This window comes from Danio aesculapii, chromosome 5 (genome assembly GCF_903798145.1).
Source record: "Danio aesculapii chromosome 5, fDanAes4.1, whole genome shotgun sequence".
In the NCBI taxonomy this organism is placed as follows: Eukaryota; Metazoa; Chordata; class Actinopteri; order Cypriniformes; family Danionidae; genus Danio; species Danio aesculapii.
In genome coordinates, this window is record NC_079439.1 from 36,732,960 (window position 1) to 36,757,730 (window position 24,771).

The following is a 24,771-nucleotide window of genomic DNA, read 5'->3' on the forward strand; positions in this document are numbered from 1 at the left end:
GAGGGCAGGGAATGGCACAAAATATAAACAAATATGCATCAATTGCAACAAATTAGGATGAGAGTTTAAAAAAATTTTGGTATACAGTTAAAGGGAAAGTCTAATCAGCAAAACAAGTGAGTATACCGAGGGTATACGCAAATATTGATCCTCAGAAATTGTAATACCCAAACAGCTAGTGGAAAAAGTAGGCATACTGAGTATACGTGCATATAGCCCTGACTACAATTCAATTCAATTCACCTTTATTTGTATAGCGCTTATACAATGTAGATTGTGTCAAAGCAGCTTCACATAAAAGGTCACAGTAAATAGGAACAGTGTAGTTAAGTTTGTAGTGTTTAAGTTCAGTTCAGTTTAGCTCAGTTCAGTGTGGTTTAATAATCACTACTGAGAGTCCAAATATTGAAGAGCAAATCCAACGATGCGCAGCTCTACAGATCCTGAACCATGCAAGCCAGTGGCAACAGCGGAGTGGAGTCCAGCACCACTGGAGTGCAGGGCACAAAGTAACGCAGGGTAAATTGTAACATGGAGTTTAAAGGTATTTGCTCAGGGTTAACCATGGTATTCTTCCAAGGTTTTCACCACAGTGTCGGCAGACATCTTCCTGCCAATTATTGAAAATGTTCGGCAAAATTTGGATGAGAAACACAGGAGAAACCATTTTTGCAGCATAAAAGTATTTTTTATTATAGTCTATATTTTTTTATTTTAAAAAAATCTGTGAAAGTATGAATGTAAAATCTTATATTGCTGTGATTAGCGTCTTCTATGCTGAAAGATGGAACTATTTTGAAAGATGCTAGCCAGTTTTGAAGAAAACACGACACAGCGGGGTTAGTTGTGACAGGGTGTTACAAATAAGCCATACACTTTTGGACACCAATTAAACAAACAAAATAATTGTTGAATTTTGAGTGTAATGTTAAGAACTTTTTATATAAAAAATGTTTTTTAATATAGTAAAAAAATCATTTTATAATACTGCAAAAAATGCATTGTATAATAATGTATAATAATGCTAATAAATACAAATGTGTTTATCCAATAAATAAATTAATAAACATTCTGTCCTGTGTAGAATAAAAAATAAATTGAGCCAAGCACTGAGGAAATATAGCTACTATTTAAAGTAAACTGGATTTAAATGGATTGTGTGAATCTGACTTCTGTAAGCATGTGTTACAACTAACCCTCTGTTTGTTACAACTTTCCCTGCAGGTGGAGTAAATAGTAACATTTTTACTCCTGGCACTGTCGGCAATACTGCACAGAAACCATAGGCCCGGCGATCATACAACCAGTGCTCATTTATTGGAGAGGCTTGTGTTTTGTTGGTAAAAAAAATGGTTAGTCTAACCCCATTACTTTGTTCATTATTTGGCCCGCTCTCCCCTACTCACAGTTCACGGGAAGAAGGTGGTGGGAAACCCATGAACATTCATATACATTAATAAAGGAATAAACACACAGGTGGCAGCAGTCCCTCATGGCGACTATACCACCAAACTGAAAGCAAACATGAAATGCCCAGGGGTGGTCCTCTCTTTTCTTCTTCTGTTATTTTCTTTTTAACTATTGTCAGGTCGATATTAAGCAATATGTTTTATTAATTGTCTACAGAACAAACCATCGTTATACAATGACTACCTAATTACCCTAACTTGCCTAATCAACCTACACTGTAAAAAAATATCAATCAGTTAGTTCTGACAGCATACATAGTTAATTTGATTCAGCTTAAAACTTTAAGGCAACCAGGATTTTTTTTACAGTGTAGTTAAGCCTTTAAATTGGACTTCAAGCTGAATACTAAATATCTAGTAAAATATTATGTACTGTCATTAGGGCAAAGATAAAGAAATCAGTTATTAGAAGTTAGTTATTAAGATTATTGTTTAGGAATGTGTTGAAAAAAATCTTTCCGTTTAACAGAAATGAGAGAAAAAAAAAAAAAATATATATATATATATATATATATATATATATATGTGTGTGGGCTAATATTTCAAAAGGGCTAATAATTCTGACTTCACCTGTATATTTTAAATATATAATTTGAAAAGTATACAATTGAAAAGATTTAACAAGGTATCTACTCAATTTGTTCAAATATTTTTGACAAGTGAATATTTATTATCTTGCATGTGTGTTTTTCACAGTACATCATGCTGTGTGTGTACTAGTTTTGGTGGTTTAGGACAGAGATTTGTATAATAGGTATGGCCTAGGTATTCCAACAGTGGGGTGGTTTATGAAGACAAACCTTGTGTTTTTGTAATTTTAAAACGCATAAAATCATACTTAAAGGGGTCTTTTGATATTCAGAATTTGCCACTTGTTTCCTGTGAGGTTTAGGGCTAGGGGTTGGGTAGGGCCATATAATAGCAAAATGCATTACACCTATGGAGTCTCCTCGTAAACCACCAAAATCAATGTGTGTGTCTGAGTGTACAGTAAGAGCAGGCATCAATGAGCTGCAAAGCTCATTAATCTTCACAACTGTTCCAAATATGGCAGACCTGATCTTATGATTCTAGGGGTAATATCTGGCATTACACTGTAAATGAGCATATAAAGCCATTTCTGTGGATTTTTTTTACTTACCACATACCATCTTTGTAGATATCAGAGAACAATTGAACTGATTGATTCAAATAACTTTGTCACCTTTTATCTTGTTAATATCGGAATATCACTGTCCATGCTAACTAACATTCTGCCTGAGTGTGCTTACATACACATTCTTAACCCAATAATGCATCATCTAAACATTTTTCGTGTACGGGAGTTTTACTGAAGTGTGCACTTATGAAATTTAATGCTGGCACATCCTTCCTGCCAATTTATCAGCAGCTGGTCAGGGTGGAAAATGACCAGCTAAATCTAACTAAAACCAGCTTGACCAGCCTAGCCAGGCTGGGAGCCTAGCCAAAACCAGCTATGTCCAGCTTAAAGCAGGCTGATCAAGCTGTTTTTAGCTGGTCATTTTCCATCCTGACCAACTAAGACCAGGCTGGAAATGGCTAGAAACCAGCCTGGAAATGGCCAAAACCGCTCTAAAACCAGGCTGGTCAACCAGCTAAATCCATCTTAATCCAGCCTAGGCTGGTTGGCTGGTTTTAGCTGGTTGTCAGAGCAGGGTAGTCAGAGCAGAAGATTTGAAACAGGGGAAGGAAAAATAAACCACACAGTCGAACCCTTCTTTGACCCAAAGAATGAAAAATGCGTGAAGCAGAAGTAAAAGTGCTTCTGACAAAATGCTGGATATTGAGAATTAATATGTGAATAAGTTGACAAGTAGCAATACTCATCTAAGGTTTATCAAATAATTAATTCAAAAAACTGCTACAATTTGACAAAATAATCTATTTTAAATGATCTACCTATATCTATTAAAATACATAGGTTATAATATCTATAAACTGATAATCAGCGTATTGATGTGCTTGTAAACGCGCTCGCTGATAAAAAAAAAAAAAAAAGTTGCACGCATATTTGAACATATGAGCACTAAGCAGCACACAGAAATGAGACAGATGATAAGTGTAGTGTGCACACATAAACGCTCCCTCACACACAAACAGACTAATGAGATAAGATTGCACTCGGACATGTCTTGATCATTAATGGGAGGTCAGTTTGCCGTAAGTCCATTTAAATGCACTTAAACTCAAGCCAAGCTGTGTTTTCATTACCAACAGAAATTTCCTGTACAGTATGTTTCGCTCCAGCAGTTCTTCAAACTACGTAAGTGTGAGAGACAAAACAATTAGTAATGATTTATTTTATCAGTTCACTTCAATGTACTGTTCTAACCAGTTCATCGATAAATCAGGAGGCCTGGTGAAATCTGTTCACTCGATAATTATAAAGGTCCAGTAGAGAGTAAACTGATATAATGATATCTGAAAATGTCTATTATGGAGTCATTAATGTTTTTGTTGTTGGTGGTGATGTTTTTTTAAAGGTATCTCTTGAGGACAGCAAAGATGTATTTAATGAGAAACACCTTAAATAAAATGTTTTAAAGAAACAGTTATATGTTACTTGACTGCTTGCCTATTTTAATGATGTATATTTAGCCTAAAAGATGTTCTAGTGCGATGAAGTGCAAATGTGCATATAGAATTTCTTACTTACAGTTGAAGTCAGAATTATTAGCCCCCTTTGAATTTTAGTTGATTTTTTTTGGGTAATATTTTATTTATATAAATTATTTACATTTTTAAAAAAACATTTTAAGGTAAAAATAAATAATTATTAGCCCCTTTAAGCAATGTTTTTTTCATTAGTCTACAGTACAAACCATCGTTAAACAATAACTCGCCTAATTACCTTGCCTGCATAGTTAACCTAATTAACCCAGTAAAGCCTTTAAAAGTCACTTTAAGCTGTATAGAAGTGTCTTGAAAAATATCTAGTCAAATATTATTTACTGTCATCATGGCAAAGATTAAATTAACCAGTTATTAGAAATGACTTACTAAAACTATTATGTTTAGAAATATGTACACTCTAAAAAACGTTGGGTTATTTATTTAACCCAATGGTTGAGTTAAAAATATTTGGTGCTTTGTTGGGTTATTTTAAACCTTTTATTGGGTTATTTATTTAATAACTCAACCAGTTGGGTTACAATTTTGAAATTTCAACAGTCAACTGATTGATCTGACACAGAACCGCTGTAATAATATGCGTACGTGATGCTGCTCTTGCGTTATAAAGTTTATGCAAGCTCTAATGCAGTAATATTGTTATTTTTTAAATCAAATTGCCTCCTCGTGTCGTGTTTTTTTTATATCTGTTTTACCTGGACTTTTAATTATTGATGATACAAGCGTGCGCGCTTCATAGACGATCTATATGCGGATAAAAACGCTTTCTCTACCTCCGTGTTCATCTCTACAGTTGTTTTGGAGGAAATGATACACGTATTTGAGATATTCCGCCGTTAATATCGTCTTTAGGACCCAGCAGAGACATCAAACCGGAGTCGCGTCCAGTCTTGTTGAAGGTATGTTATGTTGTCTAAAAACACTGTCCTTTCGCTAGGAAACTATATTGTAACAATTAAATACTAATATAGACACATATATGTGCTACATTTTGTTCAGGAAGTTGCTAGTTTTCCCAAGAAGTACGGAATCTGAGCATTATATTATTATTGGTTATTAATCGCCGCTAGAGGGCGCTGAATGGATCGTTGCGTCGCTGAAAGCTTCTGCTCTGCTCGTCCAGGATAACTTTCTCACGCAACGTGAGAAAGTTATCCTGGACGAGCAGAGCAGAAGCTTGCTACATCATCTTTTATCAGAAGAGGATTCATGATCCATTTCAAGGTACTTGATTATTAACTATTGAAAGGTAAATGGTATTATTACTGTTTGTGTGTACTATATTGAAGGCCCTGAAAATTGCATTTTCCCTACATCTTATACTAACATACAGGGATGAAACCACAACCCGGATAATGTTAGATGCTAATATTAATGTTTAATGTTTAAACGGTTATAAATGTCATACAACAATTAAATATAAGCGTAAAGAATTATACATATAAAAATTGTAACATCTGCTAGCTTTGTATAATAATAGTAGTAATATATGCTAATAAACAATAATACAAAGCCCTTAAACATACACTGTCCTTGCCCAGTTTTCAATTCAGGTGATGCTGTGACCACTCAACTGATAAATGTTGTCTGTCAGCTCATGTTAATATGTGGTTAATTTTATTTTTTGCTTGTTTGTTCATTGTAGGTTGCTCTGGACAGAGCGAGCTTTAATCCTCCTTGATAATCTTGTTGAGAAAGGTGAGAAAACAACAGCTCTGTATTTTGTAATATTTACATGATGTAAAATGCACAGATACACACACTTAAGCAGTATCATATGTTGTAAAGGTGTCTTTACATCACCATATGTCTGAAAATCAAATGATACATTTGTAATTCTTCTGTAAATGCATTTATACTTCTCTGAACAGCACTGGTAGTGTGTACAGACACAAATGTCTCTTTCAAAAGTGTTTCTGTGCCTTATTTCAGTGTGAATTTGGTATTAGACTGTATCAGGCATGAAACCACAGGTAATTACAGATGACTGATTTAGAGTCTAAGCACAGTTCAGAAATTTCAGAACTCCACTCCTGGAACATTTGACCAAATTGAGATATTACAGACATTAACCTATTTATATTAATTATTGCGTTATGACTGTTATTTCAGTAGAAATCTGTGATCAAGAGTTTGACTCTTGTTTCTGAAGTTTCTGAGCATGAGAATTAAGCACACTGATGAACATCAGTGCACAATTGACCATGTAAAATGGACCTTATTTGCCCACCAAATTTGCAAATGTGATGCACCTTAACAACTCACATAAAATACTAATTCTGCAGCTAAAAGTGCACATTTTTATAGTTTTTTTTTCTCTTTATCTGTTTAAGGTACCCCTGGAGATGACCACTTACAGCCTTCCAGTTATCTTTTCTCCATTGCTAAACTGGGTAAATACATGATTTTTGTTGTTATTTGGTCCGGCGTACATGTGCAAGTTTAAAATTTCTGTTTTAAGGTTGGAGCGAACATCATTTGGTATATGGAGGAGTAGGTAACTAAACCATTCTTGGTGTGAAATTCCACAGCATTTTTTCCTCTGTTAAAGTCAGTGGGGACGATCAAGTTTTTGACTTGCTTTGTCCTTTAAGTTATCATCTGTGGTCAGCAGAAAAAATAAAAAATAAACAAAAATCAATCAACAACTTGAGGGTGAGTAAATGATAAATACACCCAAAAATCGGTGAAACCCCCCATATTCAGCAGCAGAGGCGAATCCATCATGTTCTGGAGCTGGGTCAGTTGGCATTGCTGTGTGAAGTTTGCATGTCCCTCACAGTCCAAACGCATGCAGTATAGGTAAATTTAATAAACTAAATTGGCCGTAGTGTATGGGTGTTTCCCTGCTTTTTGGGTGTATTCATCATTTACTCACCCTCAAGTAGTTGATTGATTTTTGTTTATTTTTTATTTATTTCTGCTGACCACAAATGATAACTTTAAAGGACAAAGCAAATGAAAAACGTAATAGTCCACTCCCGACTGACTTCAACAGAAGACAAAAACGCTATGGAATTTCACTGTGGCCCAAGAATGGTTTAGTTACCTATATTGTTCAAAATATCATGTTTTGTGTTCATCTGAGGAGAGATTTAGAACAAGGGCAGGGTGAATTACAGATGACAGAATTTCCATTTTTGTGTAAAATATCCCTTTAATAAATCCAGTGTACTGTTTGCATGGCATGGATTTAAGTGCTGTTTTTGTTTATTTATTTTTAGATTGCTCAGGACAGGTATTTTATACCCACACACCAAAGAAACTTTTTGAAGTTTGGGGAGATGCATCACTGCGGACCCTCTCGTATTGCAAAAAAAGAAGAGAGCCTTGGATCTACCAGTTCAAGCAGACATTTCATCTGGCGAGACAATCCTGCATAACAGCTCTGTTTTAATCCCAATTTATAGCATTTCACCTTTGATATGAGGGGCTTGTTTTGAGTTTAATTATTGTGTTTTTTTCTGTTTGATATAAAGACAGCCTTGGAGATCCCACTTTGGAGATGTCGCTTTAACAACTCAGCCAGCTTTCCTTTCTCCACTGCCATACAGATTGTGCAGCAAGATGGTTCGGCCCTCATACCAGGAGGAAAAACAAGAATTTGTTGATTTGCGAATTCTTGGTGCATTATTTATGACAATAAATGCTGGACATTATTTAATTCATGTGTGTATACTTGTATTTCGTTCAGTACTTAGAGGAGGAGGAGCAACAGAGACAGAACCCTCTTATCCTGCTGCTTGGGGATGAACCAGACTGCTCTCAGGCGTTTGTTATTGTGAAAGATGTGGCACTAAATTCATGGATTTAAATAAAGCTTTGCCAATGTAATAAAAGCGGTGTATTTTTTATTTTCATATAAAGATGGCTACTACTATAATAATAATAATTAATAATAATAATAATAATAATAATAAATTATTATTATTTAGGGGTTAAGCCACTTTTTGGCAAAATAACCCAACAAATTAGTTATTTTTATAACCCAAATTGTTGGGTTAACCTTATCAACCCAATGGATTGGGTTACAATAACCCAACAGAAGGTCGGTGCCAAATTGACCCATCTATGGGTTACCTGTTGGGTTATTATTAACCCAACTTTTTTAAGTGAGTAGAAAAAAAATCTTCTCTGGGTTAAACAGAAAATGGGGGAAAATAAACATAATAATAATTCAGGGGGGCTAATAATTCTGACTTCAACTATATATGCATTTAGACATCAAGAAAGTATTGGTGTGTATCCATTTAAGCCCTGTCTCCTCAATCGCTTTATGTGGTTGTGTTCTACTTGGTTTCTGAATTTTACAATCAGTTTAGGCTACACACTAAACATGCTGGGGGTCTTAGTCATGGACTTTCAGTTTTCCCTCCATTTTTTTAGTTAATTTGTCTGTGCAGTAGTTTCAGTTCAGTTAATCTATTTCCCAGTGTATTTAAGTCCTTGTGTCTCCTATTTTCTTAGTCTGGTCTTATATTTAAGTATATGGACCGTGTGCTGTTCCTTTTCTGTGGATTATTATCTTTTTTCATCGATACAATAGTGAACTCTCTGTCTCAGCTTCCACATTTGAAACTAGGTTGTTTTTTAAGACAAATAACGAAAAACGTAATAGTTTAGTTAAAAATTTCTATGAAAAATTTTACACAACAGCTGGTAAAATTGGGTAGAAATAACACTGAATGTTACACTACTCATACATTGCAGTAATACAGAGTTGAAACAACTGAAACTAAAGTCAGGCCCACTTTATATTAAGCTGCCTTAACGTATATGTGCTTACAGTGAAATTAATCATTTGTTACAATGTACTTATTGTGTAAATCCATGTTTTTACATTGTACTTATGATTGATTAAATACATGAATCTAACCATAACCGTATCCCACCTCAAGAACACAAGAAATGTTCATTACTACCTTATGAACACAGTAAGAACACTGTATGTATTTTGATGCAAGCACATGCAGTAGTAGTTAAAGCCACTTAGTATAAAGTGGGATCAAAAAGTCTCTCAAATTAAAAAAATAAATATATAAATACATTTTTTTAATATGTACCTACAATGTAAGTTAATGTCTGGTTACCAACATTTTTCAGAATGTCTTGCATTTTGTTCAACAGAAGAAAGACATTCATAAAAGTTTACACCATATTAGTGTAAGTAAATGGTGTGGAAATATTTGGGCGAACAATCCCTAAGTTTAAAGTATTAGCCACTGGGGAAGAGACTGGTTTTATTCACTCAACCAAATCAATTTTAAATTATATGATACTTTGACATATGTTAGTTTTGAGCACAGTATCTGTACAATTAACATTCTTTCAGCAGATTGCTGAGTAAATAAGCGTTTCATCTTCTTTAATTATAAACCGTTCACCACTTTAGCTGACTATGTTCAGCTATGAGCCAAATGGGTTTTCAACTCTTCTCTCTTCCTCTATCTCTTTCTCTCTCTTTCTCCCTCCCTCCCTCTCTCTCTCTCTCTCTCTTTGGCAGAGATGGTGAGGGGATTTTTTTGTGAATTGACTTAGATGATGGAATGATGACAGACGGATGGCAGATTAAGGCTTGCCCTGTAAACACATGCCCCCAGTTTCACAGAGCAGAACAAAGAGGGTTTCTATCAGGTCTTTAACCGCAGCAGAAAACTCAACCTGCCAAAGGGAGGAACTCAACTAAAGCTGTCACAATAAACCAAGACTTTTTAGAAAACACAAACTCAATGGGATGCACCTGCATAAAGACACACATTCAGCCTACAGCACATACTGTATTTAATGAAAGAAGCAAAGCAACAAGTGTTATTAATTGCACAGTTATTTATGCAGTTTTTGGGGGTCTATAAAGCAACCAATTTAATTAGATCAAGCTCAAAATGCTACTGTACAAAAAAAATGAAATAAAATCATTTAATGGTAAGTTTTTGTATGGGGGAATTACCAACCTACTTCACACATGACGTCACACGGGTTCAACCGCGCATGTTGTGCGGTAGGATGCCAAAATCGATTGTCGAAAAATAAAAAAATTTAATTTTACCATACACCACACTGCTTTTAATGCCAACCGCAATCGTCTTGGCTAACAACCATCAGAAGAGCTGAATGGAGTGAGGATCTAATTAAAAATGCTTGAATCTGCAGTTTTCAGTTTATATCAGGTAAGCTCACGCTATGCTGAATCATACGCGTTACTCGTTTTTGATTGCAGCAATGATTTCAGCAAAAACACAAATAAATATGGTAACACTGAATGCTTAGAATGAAATGAAAAGGTGTAAGTTCACATGCCGTACAGGTGCAGTTCGCTGTCAGAATGCAGTTGTTTTGCTTGTTGATGATTACCCAGGCCTTGTATAGTTCCGTCTTCTTTCCTTGTCTTTGGCTAGGCAGAACCTCGGTTTTTAGCACTACATAGTTTTGAATCTGGTAATCATAGAGCATTATTTCTTGCACATGACCACACAGAACTAAATTGTTGGCATCCAAAGACTTGTAGATCTTTAACTTCTCTCTTGTAAAATCACTGGGAGTTTTCAAATGATTCAATTTTTTTTTTTTCTGCAACCTCGATGCACGCACATCCTGAATGTTTACAAACCGGTAATTCACCTATAATGTAGGATCTAAAAAACATTTCAATATAATTTTACAGCTAAATTTTGTTCAGTTTATGAATTTTGATTGTAAAAATTATTATGTTATATTTTGCAGTGAAAAAACATACTGACATTTACTTCCATGCTCTGTGCGAGAGCTCACATTAGATGGTTTTTCATTTAAATAACTGTTAAATTTGAAGTCTTTTGGTATAATTTAACTATATTGTATATTTATACTCGTAAAGGGCTTTTTCGTTTGCATTAATGGTTCTAAAAAGAGCATTTAACATCCACATTGCACAAAAGGTACTTTATAGTAAAAAACAGATCCTAAGATTTTCCATTTGTTCTTTAGACTTAGAAAAAAAATAGTAATCTGTTCACAGAACGATTTCTATGGAGCAAAAATGGTTCTTCTGTACGTAATGTATTGAATTATTTTTGCTATTGGTTAACATTATCTGTTCACATTTCAAAAAAATTTAATCCATAAAATCTAAAATATTAATAACCCCAGCTGCCATCATATAGATAATTTATGAGTTATGCATTCTTACTGTCTCTAGTGTCATATCATAAGTTTCTCAATTTCCTGCTTTTTAGATCCCATACTTGTATTCTGAATAGGCAGTGAAGTCATGCATGCTCCCTACATCCCAAGACACCGACAATAATATGTTTTTTTCTAAACTGGAATGACACTTCCAGTAATCTGAGATTCTATCTAAGCAGTTATTCATTATAAACACACCCCAGGGTGAACATGCCATTAGTCTTGGCTTCTTTTCAAAAAGTGTCTGTTTTTGTGAATGTGTGGTCATGCTTCATGAATATCTTTCTGATAACTTTCTGATAAGAGTTGTGAAATGGGCTTTTCGTTTTTATTTAATATGTTAGGGAGAATCCGTATGCAAGAAATAAGTCAAGTCCTTATTTATATAGCACTTATACAATTTCATCTCAGTTTATCTCTGAGCAGTTTCATATTAAACAGGAAAGGAAAAGAACAAAACTAGGCAAGTTGATTCACTTCGGTTCATTCATTATAAAAAAGAACAGGTCAAGAACAGGTTCACTGCTATCAAATCAATGTTATCAGGGCTTTTATCAGTAGAAATGCCAAGATAAAAATTTTGTTTTAGAATGACAAAATGTTTTTAAAGGTCGCATTTTAAAGCTGGTCTGCCTGAGCCTTCTAACAGTACAAATCAATGCCAAAATGAGACAGCCAATCAAATTAAAGTAGGTGTACAGTCTTTTTTTTTTTGCATCAACATCTGTTGCTGACACTAGAAAAACATAGTTAGTCAAAAATAAAATACAAAAAATTTCAAAAAATACAATTAAAGGTCTCATAAAATTAAAATAAAGATTTTTAGATGTCAGTATCAGTATTGTCAGTTTTTAAGATATCTACTGTATAAGCTAGTGTGCTCCAAAAGTGTGACCAGATTTTCATTTAGAAGATATAAAACTGATATGAACATGCACTGTAAAACCCAACAATCAACTTTATCAAATGAAATGAGTGTAGTTAACTAAAAATTGACTGAAAGTTAATTCTACTGATTGGAAAAGAGTTTTGAACTCAGTGTTGAAGGTAATGAGTTAATTAAATACCGCATTACTTCAACTTAAACGGAGTAAGTTCAGCACTCATATACATTTGTTTTTTAACTCAAATGGTTTGTTGCACTCGGTTCCCTCAAACAGTTTGAGTTGCCTTAACTTATTGGGTTTTACAGTACTCTGTTGGTTTGAGTTCTCTTGATTTATAGGTTTTTACTGTGCTCAAATTGCTTCATTTACTTGAATGGATTAAGCTCACAGTACTCATTAGGATTAGTTTTTGAATCTAAATGGTTTGTTGCAATCGGTTTCCTCAAATGGTTTGAGTTACCTTAACTTATTGGGTTTTACAGTGTGTAATGCTTGTAGTTTGTCACTTCTGCCTAAATGGATCATCGGTTTTATTCACGTCACCGCATACTTCAGTTTCCCATCAAATCTTGGGATTTGACATACCCCACCCCCTTCAAGATGCTTCTCATATGCTATTCATTTGATGAGCTTGAGCTCAACCGCTTTCACTGGCAGAGTGGTGATAAAACAAAAACACTATTGGCTGTTTTTTAAAAAGAGGAGGAGCTGCACTATGTCCCACCCTCTCGACATGTTTTGTTTGAAATTACGTCAAACGTTGAATAAAAATGCATATTTCAAAGCACTTCACGCGACCTTTAATCCAAGCTTTAATTCATAAACCAGACAGAATGAATAGATGAATGAAATGGTGAAAGCTGGAACCTTTGCTTTAAACCTAAAATGACACAAACTTTTATTGGTTTAGTTTGTTGTTGTAGGATGAACAAGGATGTTAATCTAATTTTACTTTAGAGATGTTTATTGACGTAGACTTCATTTTCACCCCGAATTTCACCATTGTGAATCAAAAATATGGTATTATTTAAGCAATTTGTGCAATTCATAACTGAATGCCACAAGACAATAAATGCTCTGTTTCACTCTAAAAAAATGCTGGGTTGTTGTAACCTACCACTGGGTCAAATATGGACTAACCCAACACTTAATTATGTTTTTTTTCCAAATAAATTTAAATGACACTTTTTATCACAACTGTTGGATTTGTCCATATTAAACACACATTGGATTACAACAACACATATAAATAAAAGACATATAAATAAGAGTGAACATTTTATTATATTGAAATATGATTTGCAAACAGTTTTGAGAGTTCAACATCTAGAATGTTCTTGTCACAAGAAGGGATGGGAACCAGAGATGTAGGTGTATAAACAGTTTATTGTAAAGGATGGCAGAGTAAACATAACTCAATGAAGCTGATGTGCAGGATGGAGAATGGAATGACCAGAAGGAGATGTAGTGACCGGAGGAAATCTCAGAGGAGCCAGGAACACAGTTATTTGGATATGGAGATCAATGACAACCAGAGGAGGAACCAGGAATAACCACACAAGGAATGAGAAATGCAGACATGGAGATGACAGGGAACGACAGAGGGGAGTAACTTTCAAATAGAATTTAAACACTGACCATATGGAGAGTGCAGTCCTTTGTTGGTGTAATGAGCCAGACACAGTGCAGAGTGGTGATGGTATTTATGGGGCTGGAGTGATGAACAGAGATGATGTGCTGGTGCGGAGCTAACTAGTATTTGGGTGACTGTGATCGTGGTGATTAAGGTGACATCGAGTGAAAAGAACCTGGCCTGGCTGTGACAGGTCTTGTCCATCACTGTGTCTCTTCACACTTTGAAAGTTTAAAGCAAATAAATGGTCACCTTAGTGATCAAGACATGTTTACAGTCTTGAATGTAATTACTGAACACACATATATGTGAGGAGTACAGATGCAGAAGCCTACAGAAATATGGTGGTGTGAGAAAGCAAAGTCCCTTTATGGCAAGTCATTTCACTCTGCGGCCATCTTTGAAACGCCTCTCGGGCAATATGCTCGGGCATTCTGTCTGAATGGGGAAACATCAAATTCTTCAATTGCTTGCCAAGCTTACAATTGAATTTCATACTAGAAATCACCAATAAAATTAAACAACAATTGTGTCTTTAGATTCATTTCTAAACGTCTAAATCACACAAAATCTGCAGAAACTCACGTCTGGTCCAAGCCCCTCCCATAGAGTATCGTCAGTCTATAGCAATCAATGATTGGCTCCGGTACTTGAAGGCGGGCTTTTTTCACCATATAGCGATCAATGTTTGGCTCCTGTACTAGTAGGCAGGGCTTTCATTTGCCATATCGACCGTTACACTTTTCCCCATACAAAAAGATACGAGTGACATGTCTTGTGCGTTCTGTAGTCTTTGGAGAAAGCCAACATACTGTTATACTACATAAACTTCTTCTTAGACTATTTTAAGAACAAATCTCCTCCAAGACTGTTTATACTATAACCACTAAACTAACTCCAAACCTCTAAACTATCCTGAATTAAGTTGCTTTATCTTTTCCAACTGATACGACTTTCGGGTTTCCGAAAACTGACCTGGAAATTTTGGAAAAGTCCCATTTACTTAACATTGGACCAAAATTTATGACCTGATAACTTTACACCAGACTGTCATACAGACTTAAGTTTGGGCTCATTTAACTCAGACTAGCAATCACTGATGACCTTTCAACCTACTAGCCACACCCTAGCAACCACTTAAGCTGGATTTATACTTTCGCCTGGCACCGCATCGCATGTCTCCGTTGACTGCGCGCGCACCTCGCGAAACGGACAAGGCGTTCGCCATTGTGATATGCTTTAAAACGACAAGGGGCGGTCAAAAGAAACCCACCGTATAGTCAAATGGATAAACAGAGAAGTAGGACGTTTCCAGAACTACAGATGCGTCCCAAATCGCATACTTATGCACTATTCTACGCTATTTTGTAGTATAAATAGTGTAAATAGTGCGTTCATGCTGAAAACTCTAAAAATAGTAAGTGCACTTTAATTACCCGGATGATGCACTTATTCAACCGGTAAAATGAAGTGTGGAATGATGGACACTTCACACACTTAATGACAACAGGTTTGCTCACAGAGCGGAAGGGGCGGAGCTATCGGGCGCACATGTTGGATAACTTTGTTTATTTAGCATGGTGAAAGCAAAATTCTACTACAAGAGGCATTATAGCGCCTCCCGATGGTGAATGCGGTTATACTCATGGCAGATATTATTTGGTAGTTTGGTCATTTATTTCACTAAATTGGCAACCGTCAAACGTCATCAAGGAAACGATTTGAATTTCCGCTGAGTAAAAAAACATTAGTGCTCCATTTGGGATGACACTACATGTACTATGCTGTTAAGTGTGTAAGTGCATAAGTACATAGTGCATAGTGTATAGTGTGCCATTTGGGACAGCTTACATCATATCATTAATATCATTCAATATTTTTAAACAAATTATTTTTATTGTTTTTATAAATTATTTTAATGATTATAAGGATTTTTATAATCATTCAAGATTTTTTTAAATCAAACTTTGATGCATCACTTGCTTTTGTTCTTATCTCAGACAGTTCTACCTATTATAATTTATTAAAATATTAATGACAGCAGAACATGGGTTGCTCTACAAATATATATATATATATTTTATGGCAAGAATAAAAGCAAAAAAAAAGCAGACTTACAAAAAAATACAGATGTTTTTTTAGATTTAGCCCGCTCCACAATTCACACATTACTGTCTGGCTAGTTTCTGTCCTATACTTATGCTAAAAAGGCAATAATAGTCCAACATTCCTGACCATTATCACCAATAAAGCCCAGAATAACAGGACATCAGTATACAGTAAACCGATAGGTTCAAATATTCTGTTCAGGTTATCAAATAAATAATTTATTCCTTAATGATAGTTTTTGTAACTATTGCAACTAATTGTTTTAAATTCAAAACTGCAATATATACACCAGTGTAAACCTATGGCTGGTGGAAAAACGTACTTCCGTAATTGTGTAAGTGGGTCTCCACTTTTGCCATGACCTCTTTTGGCTTTAACAAACTCATCCCTCAGGTTTTTCAAACCTTTTAACAAAAACTTTCCTCCTTTTCCAGGGCTGTTGTAATTTCCAGGCAAGAATTTCTTGATCATCTGGTTATCTCTATGATCACGGATCATAAAGATGACTGTACAGAGGTACTGTTTCAGACAAAATCTCTTCAAAGTGTTTCATATTCAACTTAAATCAAATGTGGCGCCGTGCGCACTGTTCGCTCAAAACAGCCAGCCGAAATTATGTTGCGCGCACCCAAAGCAAACTTCCACTAACACCGCGATGATGTCACATTCGCCGCGCACACTCAAGCGAACTAGCGAACGCGTCGAGTATAAACCAGGCTTGGCACCTTAGCAATTGTCCCATAGACTTCCATTATAAAAAACTGTAATTGACTTAACATTGAACATATTAACATACCAATACATAAAAACATACTAACAAACATAATAATCATATTAGCAAATGCTAATTCATACTAAATTCATGCTAGCAACATGCTAATTCATACTAGAACCATGCTAATTTTACCTGCCAACAACTACTCAGAACACATTAGCAATCGCCTATCAACACCTTAGCACCCACCTAGCAACACCTTAGCAACTGCCTAGTAACCACTCAGAACACCCTAGCAACCCCCTAGCAACACTTTATCAATGACCTAGCAATGCCTTAGCAACCATTCAGAACACCCTAGCAACCACCTAGCAACAACTTAGCAACCACCTAGCAACAACATAGGAACCACCTAGCAATGTCTTAGCAACAGCCTAGCAATGCCTTAGCAATCACCTAGCAACACCTTAACAACTACCTGGAACACTCTAGCAACCACCTAGCAACACCTTAACAACCACCTAGCAACATTTCAGAACACCTTAGCAACCACCTAGCAATGCCTTAGCAACAGCCTAGCAACACCTAAGCAACAGCCTAGCAACGCCTTAGCAACCAATCAGAGCACCCTAGCAACCACCTAGCAACCATCTAGCAACACCTTAGCAGCCGCCTAGCAACAGCTTAGCAGCCACCCAGTATTGCCTGAACAACCACCTAGCAAGTCCTTAGCAATCGCCTAGCAACCATTCAGAACACCCTAGCAACCACTTAGCAACACCTTAGCAATCACTCAGAACCCCCTATCAACAGCTTAGCAAGAAACATGCCAATCCATACTAGAATCATTCAAATCTTTATGTAATTATAAGGGTTTCAAATTTCTTCAAAACTACTTCAGTTTTTTAAACTTTAAAAGTACTTCAAGCTTTCAGACGAGGCTTTCTCAGCCAAGTTTGTCTATGAACTTTACTTTTCTAGTTTTCTTCGAAAATGTGCTTTTTTCAGCTTCCTAAGTTCAGCAATTTCAGTTCTTTTCATTGCCTTTAAAAAAACATAACTGTACGTTAATATAGGGGGATAATAATTAGGAATATCGTTATTATTATTTTATTTATTTATTATGACAGGATAGTAAGGCTAAATTGACATTAAGCAGTGTTGAAGAGAGACACCAGGAAAAATGGGATTGAGAAAGGTCTAAACTCTGGATCGCAGTTATCAGCGCCAACATGGTTACTGAATATGAAGTGTCTGTTAAACCTAATTTAGGACTGAAACCTAACTAGCATGCACTTTTTCTTTACAAAAATCTAGATTACATCTAAAAACATATCAAAGCGGTAAATAATAGTCCAACTTTCAGTACGTTTAAAAACAGTGAGACATCTTGAGAACCATGGCCTCTCATTCACTGAAAGAAGGAGTTTCCAGTTAGTGAAACATGTTGGGGAATTGTGGTTTTTCTTCTGAAAACTGAAGGTGTCCAGAGAGATCATAATTCATGAGCTCACATACAGAAATGATAGATATGTTCGCTCCTCAGAGGTGTCATTTCTGTGTATGTGTGGGCGGGTGGGTGCGCGTCAGTTAACAGTTGTTCACTTCCCCTTTCACACTTTCACAATATTGCTTCTTTAAAGCTATGTTTACCAAGAAAAAAAAACAATTCTTCCGGTCTACGAATATAGACTGTAACTTGTAGAGGAAGCAGTCATGTCAGGTTTCAAGCAGTGTGAGAGCAAAACAGGAAGTGATCTAAATTGTTCCAGCGATGTGGCTCATATAACATTTTTACAATATGATAATAATTACAATGACATAATCATTTCTGAGTGTTTTAGCTCTATCATCAGATGTTTCATTTTGCATTTTCAGCTGTCGTTTATTGTGACCTGAAATGTCTTTGCAGTGATAAACACGTGCACATCAGCATGATTTAGTTCAGCAGAATAATAGTGGCCATTTTGACATTCACAAACAGACTGAAATCCAGCATACATACAGACAGACACACACAACAAGCCTCACTTGTTTTCAAAGGTGCTTCCTTCCTCTTGGTTCCCTGACAAAACTGTTTATTTCTTCAGAATTTTTTTCACAAACCCCTCCCATCAGTGCAAAGTCAGTCTTTAATTGCAAATTTTAGCAATTCACATTTGGGCAGCTGTGAAATGGTCTGTGGCTAGATATGATTTTTGTGGGCTAGAATAAAGAGATAATGCTAAGTTAATGTGCCAATAGTAAACTAAAACCATAGTTGCTTATGACAACTGACCCGTTTAAGTCCTCCGTTTAAGTTTTTCCTTTAAGAAGTAATTTTCTACATCATGTAATCCATGTTCAATTTCTCAATGACATGCAAGCAAACAACCAAATAAAAAATCTCAAGAAATAAATAAAAAAGGAATTGATTTCCCTCCTGTCACATGAGGCTTTCAACTCCTAATTCCATAATGCAAACAGGAGGAAAACTCTCCCAAATAAAGGCATTTTGTTTTACATTACTAAAAATTACAATAAAATTTTCTAGAAAAAAAATTATTCAGAAGGTCATGATTCGCACTTGTTAAAAAATTACTTTATATAGCTTTAATTTACATTCTTGGGAGATACAAAACACAGACGTTTCAGCACAATGCCTTCCTCAGTGCGTGGCACAATTGCTGTGTCTTAATTAGCATACTATCCATCCTATATAGTATTTTGAAAATAGAATTAGTATGTCCCAAATCATAGTATGTTGAAAAGAGCCAAAAGGTTCCCGGAGGGTTTTCTATTTCCGGTTGAAAAAAATTAAATGTAGAACCGTCCATACTCTAACTGCTCTCAAAAATCTGGTCAGATATTAAAAAATACATAATTCCTAATAAAGTAAAAGAAACTAATTTTAAAATATTAAATAGATATTATTAGTAAGGCCAGGGAAGGTTTTTCACCCTTGTGTTGTTTTTGTAAAATGGAGCTGGAAACAATTCTTCATTTATTTTTCAATTGCAGTTTGAAAAAGTTTCCTTAATACTTATTGAAGTGTATTATAAATGTATCAACATAACCGATGTTTTGTTTATGGATTGCAACCCTGGATTATTGGAAATGGACAAAATAACAAAAATTCTTTTTTTTTTTGAAAGTACCACCTCCACAAAACAAAATGTATGTTGACTGTACCAAATTGTTAACTTCTTTTCATTGATGAAATGTTTTTTCACAAATGACGTCACGTGGGTTTAACCGCGCTTACCAGTTGCAAAAAAAAAGACCTGTTGCAAGAGCAAACATGTCGTGTTGTGCGGTAGAAAGCCAAATTCGAGACAGTCCAAAAATAGAAAACTTAAATTTTACAGTACACCACACTGCTTATAATCTCAACAGCAGACATCTTTGGCTAACAGCCATCAGAAGAACTGAATGGAGTGAGGACCTAATTAAAAATGCTGGACTCTGCAGTTCTCATTTTATATCACGTACGTTTAAGCTATGCTGAATCATACACGTTACTCGTTTTTGATTGCAGCAATGATTTTGGCAAAAACAGTTAAATATGGCTAATTAAACTGCGGACATTGAATGCTTAGAATGAAATGAAAAGGTGTAAGTTCACATGCCGTACAGGTGCAGTTCGCTGTCAGAATGCAGTTGTTTTGCTTGTTGATGATTACCCAGGCCTTGTATAGCTCTGTCTTCTTTCCTTGTATTTGGTTAGGCAGATGTTCGGTTTTTAGCACTACATAGTTTTGAATCTGGCAATCATGGAACATTATTTCTTGAACACGACCACACAGAACAAAATTGTAGGCATCCAAAGACTTGTAGATCTTTAACTTCTCTCTTGTAAAATTACTGGGAGTTTCAATGAGATAGTTGTATATTTCGGCTGGATGCTTGGCCATTTTGTCTTATCCAATATCCATTGGAAGGTTGCTATCGCAAATGGACCTGTCAGACGAACAACGCTAATTTTGCTGAATAACTGTGCTTATCACTGGGTGACAAGCTGTTATAATATGCTGAAAGCATTATGTGAATAATATAAATAACATGTAATCAATATAACTTATCTCTAATAGAACAACTCTGTACCGCATCGGATGTCATTCCCTCGCTCTAAATGCTAGCACTCCCATTTTTTCTGCAAACTTAATGCGCACGCATCCTGAATGTTTACAACCCGTAATTCGCCTATTAAGACATCCCAACTGCTGAAATAAAATACTTAATGTACATGATTACGGTTTGCTGTTAATTCCCTTGTATACTGTTCTATGTATAATGCTGTACTCCCCTGTTTAATCAATAAAATAAAAAATAAAAAAATACTCTAACTACTGATATTGCCCACAGTACATTGGGCGTTGGACGTGAATTCAATCAGAACTACAAACACGGGTGAAAAGTGTAAAAAAACTACAAACATGATGGACGCGCAAGACCAACCGTCAGGTAGAGAGGCTTCGGTAAAGATGTTTGTATGACTGTTAATTAATATCTAACCCACTGGAACATATTTAAATCGCGTTTTCTGTGTTATATTTCATCTGCAATATTTATATTTCATAAACAATACTGAACTTACATAAGGACATCTGAATGCAGAATTATCCAAAGACCTGAGACTCGTGAATGGGAGATTAACCTGCTGCTGCCTCTCCAGTAAGGTAAGAAATTAAATATGAAAGAAATGTAGATTATGTGTGAATGATTGACAGTGCTCGTGACTAAGCAATATACGACCTGTTAACGAGGAAGTAGTGTGTCCCAACGCTTGCATACTCATCTGTTACACATTTAAAAAGTATATATTTCTAGTTATATATACTTATATATACTTCACAAAAAAAAGTACATACTTGTAGGGCGTAGTATAAGTATGCGAATCGGGATGCAGCAAATCTTTTCACTCCCTTCACACCCTTTAATCCCGCAGTCAATCACATTACGTCATCAGTTAGACGGCTACTCACTTAGTTAAAACGATCTCGAGAGGGAGGAGCCAAGATGGCGCTGAAGAAAGTTGTGATTTCGTAAACTGAGGAAAAATCGGATAATTCCCACAGATAATCCAAAATAATCTCACGAAGTTACTGACGATTATCTGCAAGTTGTGAATGGTTGGCATATTTGACTGACTGTCGACGTTGAAGTTGCCAGAAAAACAATATAGTTAGGTCATAGTTCAATTGCACGGTTGCGACGATGGCTGAAGATCTTGGTGCAGAGATGGATGTTGACACTACAAATGAGAGGAGACGTTTTAACGAAACTCACTCATTTGCATGTAAAGTTAAAAAAGGAGGAAGTTGTGATTCTTGTCCAAACACACTAAGTAAAAATCAACCTTCCAAAAGACCAAAAAATGCCACTGTCCTATCTGGCAATCAAAGTGAACTTTCTCTTAGTGAAGTACAGGAGAATATCATTTAGATTCTCTCAGAGAAGATCAATGAACGATCTGACCAGCTTCAAAAGATGGTGAAAGAAAATTCTTCCAACATTGAAGCTTTGGGTAAATCCCTTACTTCTGTGCATGATGATGTAATGGTTTTGCAGAAAGATAATGAGCTGCTAAAAAGTGTAAACAACCTCTTGGAAAAAAAAGTAAAGGAAATGAACGTGAAAATTCATGACCAGGAGCGGTACAGCCGCAGATGGTGCCTGTGTTTGTATAGACTGCCTGAACAAACTAATGAAAATGTGAAAATGAGAGTCATGGATGTATGGAAAGAGGTGGTCTCAGAAACAGACAAACAGGTGGTAGCAGAAGGTTTGGATGTGGTGCACTGGCTGGGCAGGCTAAAAACTTCGGACGACGGAAGAAGAGCGAATTCAAGAGCGGTAATGATACGATTCATTTCCCGTACAGCCAGAGATTTGGTCTGGAAAAATTAAAAAAAAAAAACAATGAGTATCTGACTACCAAGAGGATGCGGTTTAAGGAGGACCTGACAGCTTTTGACCTAGAGGCATGGAGTCGTCTTTGGCCGTTTGTTAAGACAGCAAGGAAGGAAGGCAAGACAGTAAAGAGATTCATCCTGAAGAAGGCAATTGAACATAGGTTGGTCGTCTTGTTATAATATAGTAATCGGTGATATCTTTAAGACAGACTTATTTTATTTCAGAGAGAGAGAGAGAAAAAAGGAAAAAAACAGATTTTGAGTTTAAAATCTGATGTTTACAGAAACTGAATGCACCGGCATTTTTACTTTTTTGTTGTTGCTGTTCTCTCTCCGAATTTTACACTGTGACATTCTGGGTTAATTTGTGGGAATCCCGTTATGTGAAAGTTTAAAGTCTGGAGTTTTGTTTACTCTTGTTGTTCTTTATAATCGTTTGAACATTTATGTCTTTTTCTTTGTTTTCTATCAGTGTCAGAGGTATTCGTGATATCTTGAAGAGAAAAGCTTTATTTTTATATTGTAAAGAAAAATGTGCAGATTTCTGTTTAATTCAGGAAACGGACACATGTTCTTCAGATGCAGTATTTTGGAAAAACCAGTGGGGAAAACAGATTTGGTTGTCATTTGGCAGTAACCGCTCAGCAGGGGTTGCGGGCAAATACAAAAATTTGAAAAGGATGATTGTGGTAGATGGATATTACTTGTTTTAGACAAGGATAATGAACAATTTATATTAGTCAACTGTTATGTAACTAATAACAAAGTGAACAACGATATGCTTTTTTCAGATATTGAATCTAGGATTCAACACTTCATTTCCAAATTTCAATACTGTTTAATGTAACCATTGATCGATGGCCTCCTGAAACTAAACTGGGTCCTTCTACTGAATTAGATAATGTATGATTAAGATTGGGTCTTACTGATGTGTGGCGACATAAGAACCCAGACAAGGAAGAATTTAATTGGTGTAATAAGGACTTGTCTCTTCATTCGCGTATTGACTATTGGTTAGTGTCTAATGATTTATTTAATAATTCAATGTCTGTATCGATAGATCCTTGCATGATGACCAAAATGTGCTTAAAATAAATTTGGCACAAGATAAATTAGTTAAAAAATATAATTACTGGAAAATAAATAACAAATTACTTGAGAATGAAAGTTTACAGATAAAAATTAAGGGTTTTATTGAAGAATATTGGACGGTTGCAAATTTAGAGAAATCATTTGGAAAATATTGGGAATTAATAAAGTTTGATATTACAATGACATCAATTAATCAAGGAAAATTGGAATGAAAAATGTAAAAAAGGAAAGAAAAATCGATTATTGAGGATATATTAAATTTATATAAAAAGAAAAAAGAAGCTTTGACAGATTGTGAGTTACAAAGATTAGATTTTTTACAAATTTAATTAGATAACATTTATGAGGACAACGCAAGAGGAGCTTTTATTAGAACTAGACTTAAATGGTTAGTAAAAGGGGGAAAAAAAACCAAATATTTTTTTGGCCTTAAAAAAAGAAACAGTGATTTTGCCTCAGTCTCAAAATTAATGATTAATAACAGATTGGTAGAAAATCCCTTAACTATTTCAAAATATGTTGCTCAGTTTTTTAGTAATTTGTATTCTTCTACATCAGCTTCTTTAAACATTGATACATTTTAAAATAATTTGATGAGGGATACTAAAAAAATAGACCAGAACTTTCAGAATATTTGTGATAAAGAAATAGATATTGAAGATTTTAAAGAGTGCCCAAGGCACTCGAAAGTGAAATTTGTCAAATTTGTTTCGAGTGGCTTGGACTGATTCCTGTTTTTGTTTTGATGAATCCCTTACCCAAAGTGCACCAACCAAATATTTGTTATCCCTGAGCGCTTTTTTGTTTAAAGTTAAAAGAGTGTATTAGCTTATTAGAAAACAATAAATCTCCAGACAACGACGCAATAACTGGTGAATTTTATAAAACTTTTTTCAAAGAACTTTCACCCTTTTTACTATTAGTATTTTTAGAAGCTATACAAAATGGCGAATTGTCTATTTCTTTAAGACAAGGAGTTATAACATTGATTCCCAAACCTAACAAAGACAAATTATTAATTGTAAATTGGAGGCCTATTAGTTTGCTTAATAATGACAGTAAATTGTTTGCAATGATTTTTGCCAGAAGACTGAAGCAGGGAATAAGTGAAATAAGTGATTTAGAACAGTCTGGTTTTATGCAAGGCCGTCATATAAGA

The 24,771-nt window shown here is 35.3% G+C and overlaps 1 long non-coding RNA gene across 1 annotated transcript; it reads left to right on the top strand.

The window, feature by feature from the left end:
- Positions 1–5,257: 5,257 nt before the first annotated feature.
- Positions 5,258–7,479, top strand: LOC130228529 (uncharacterized). Its single transcript, XR_008837771.1, has 4 exons — positions 5,258–5,345; positions 5,767–5,819; positions 6,455–6,514; positions 7,346–7,479. It is a non-coding gene; the product is annotated as an uncharacterized LOC130228529 (long non-coding RNA).
- Positions 7,480–24,771: the final 17,292 nt, after the last annotated feature.